Source organism: Dreissena polymorpha, chromosome 8, assembly GCF_020536995.1.
Source record: "Dreissena polymorpha isolate Duluth1 chromosome 8, UMN_Dpol_1.0, whole genome shotgun sequence".
Classification (NCBI taxonomy): domain Eukaryota; kingdom Metazoa; phylum Mollusca; class Bivalvia; order Myida; family Dreissenidae; genus Dreissena; species Dreissena polymorpha.
The window spans coordinates 39,972,299-39,975,383 of record NC_068362.1 but is presented as its reverse complement, the minus strand read 5'-3'; the positions used below and the strand labels follow the sequence as shown (position 1 = coordinate 39,975,383).

At 36.2% G+C, this 3,085-nt stretch overlaps 1 pseudogene; it reads left to right on the top strand.

Annotated features, from left to right (window-relative positions):
- The first annotated feature begins 381 nt into the window (after positions 1–381).
- On the top strand, positions 382–2,350 carry LOC127842946 (xyloside xylosyltransferase 1-like; annotated as a pseudogene).
- Positions 2,351–3,085: the final 735 nt, after the last annotated feature.

The following is a 3,085-nucleotide window of genomic DNA, read 5'->3' as shown; positions in this document are numbered from 1 at the left end:
GATGCATTGACTTGAAATTACAACAGCAAGCCGTTTTAATTATCCCCTTACAGTTTACTATCACGACGACTTCTGATTGGCTGTTGAAAAAAAACATTCAGGTGTTTATTCACCGGAGGAGCCATATTCTCTCATCAACACATTCGCAATTTGGAAAAAAACGCAGCCATTTAAATACTGCTAAGGGTAGCATTATGTTTTAAAGACAAATATTTCTGCCATAGTAACATAATTTCATACTTACTTTAAATACCGAAATGCACCGCTTATTAAGTTTGATGCCACATAATCTCCGGTCATACTAAATACCACCAAGGATCTCCGGATGGATATGGGATAATTCAAATATCCGCATATTAAAGGCGTTGCTCGCATATCCGCTTTCACTTTCACAATGGGGTTGTTAAGGATGGCTTTTAAACTGATAAATTCTTCAAAAATACTCCAGGTATTGTGTTTACTAATAGTTATATTTGGGGTATACTGTTTCTACAACTATGCAAGTTCTCCTAAAATTTCTGGCCTTAGAAATATGCAAGAATCTATGAAACCAAATGAAAATTTTAAGACAAATGATCACAATATAATTTTGGAATCTAAGACTAAATCAGAGAAAGACACAGGCGTTGAAAAGAGACATGATGTGATGATCACTTTCACCAAAGCTGAGAGTAACCCAGGTCTTCAAGATAAATTTAAAACAACTGTGCGATCAATGTTCAGATTTGCGCGACGACCTGTGAATCTTCATATTTTGGGAGATGAAAAAAGCAAGGAGATTGCCAGATCTATTCTTCTGGAGGCGGCAGATTCCAGCAAATACCAGGTAGATACTTTAAGACTTAAACATAATAATCCACCAAAGTTTGTTTGACATTGAACAGTAAGCCATGATTAAGATCTGACCTTAAATAGTTATGGAAGATAGATTGTTAAAAAAGTATTTTCAGACAGACATTGAAAGATTGAATCCATGTGCGGCTTGATATTGTGTTTTGATATTATTAATATAGTATCCAAAAACACACAAGCTGGGTTCATTTTTGTCCTTTTTATTCGTTTCATTCAATGTTTATAATAAATGATTTAATGTCAATCAACATAATTGTGATTCAGGCTCGATTGGTCATTGTTGGCTTTGAAACTACTTAAATGTACCCTGCTCATTCTTAAGTATATTTGAATATAACCGGGTACAGAAAATATACTTACATGTACCGGCCAGATTAGACTTTACCCGAGTTTTATTCCCACACTAAATCTGATGTCATTGAACGCGTTACATAATACGTAACTAAAGTAGTACCGGAGCCGACAATGACCAATCAAGCATAATTCAGCCTTTCCGAGTTTCTACAGTGTCAGAGCCCTGAAATTACAAATTTTCCATGGTCTTTAATGTTTTCCATTCTATATTCAGTGATATTTTTACAAATTTTCTCATCTGAGTCCTGGGACTCGATTACTTGCAAATCTATGAGTCCCAGAATTGAAAGAATGAGTTCAAATATAAACGATATCATTTTTGAGAATTTCATTGCATTTTTGGGACTCACATAATTCAAAACTTTGCATCCCCAGAGGTTTTTGTGAGTCCAGGACGCAGGACTCACATGTAAAAAAAATCTCTGAATGGTTATTAGTCCAGCTTTTGTTTTGCAGCTTCAACATCTAGACATTGATTCAATCACCAGACAAGTGCATGAAATAGTTTCCGACATGCAGAAGTTCTTCAGCTATCAGCCTGGGGCATACTACAGTGACGCCCTCTTCTTCCTCTCCATAGTTATACACAGAGTCCTTCCACAACTGCACCGAGTGGTCTTGCTGGATTCAGATCTGAAATTTAATGCTGATGTTGCAGAATTGTTCACGCATTTTGATAAGTTTTCAAGCAGCAACATTATGGGCATAGCAAACGATGCTCAGCCCGTGTATCGGCATAACTTTCATATGTACAGAAACAAGGTCAAGGACACTATGGTAGGTGGACCTCCACCCAATGGAACCACAGGCTTTAACAGCGGAGTTCTTCTGCTTGATTTAGACAAGATGAGAGCGTCACAGCTCTATAACTCTCTCATATCATCTCAGGTTGTAGAGAATCTGTCACAGAAATATATGTTTAAAGGTCACCTGGGAGATCAAGACTTCTACACACTGATATCTGTGGAGCACATGGAGTTGTTCTACGTGTTACCATGCACATGGAACAGGCAGCTCTGCACGTGGTGGAAAGATAATGGCTACGCTGACGTGTTTGATCAGTATTTTACCTGCGAGGGACACATCAACATACCACGGAAACTGTAATACACAAATCCCCAAGCTTGAGTGGGAGACCAATTAGAGGGAGGGTGGTTTTCTTGTATTCTGGGAGAAATATTTTGAGGGATGTGCATACTTTTTTACCTGATTTGTTTGTGTTTTTTACTATTTTGGGAATTGGGCCAGGAACCTTTGGTTTTGAAAATTGAGTTGTTTGACTAAACTTGGTGTGGTTTGTTATAAAATGGAGAATAAAAGGCAAAAGTGATTTAAATGTTATATTCACTTAAGTGCAATTCCTTGAGCTGAATAGGGAGATGGACCTTATATTCTGATTAATAAATATTGTTGTTTTTAAACCTTCCATCAGGAATTTCTGGCAGCAATTAAGGAAAAATATATACTATTGAGCTTGGGAATGCGGCCTAATTTTTGCCCAAAATTGACACACAAAAAAATTGCTGGATCCCCAAATGAACGCTTCCCTGTTCATTTTTAAAAAATTATCATAGCTTATTTTTTGTTTAAGTTTAATATTTAATGAAAATACATGCTCTTTATAAATAGTTAGCTAAAATGTTTGCACGTGCAGCTACAGAATCATTTTTTTTCCTGGTTGTGGTATGTATTAATTATTATGCCTATGGCTGTATTTTGAATTTATTGAACATCTTCCATTAGGAAAATATAAGGCTCCCACGGGCATTGATTATGGTAGTCTTCATACGAACTATTCAAGTTATATATATTTTTATAGTCAGGCTATTGGATTTTTTTTATACTATATCTGTTTCTATGCAAGGACATGTATATAGGT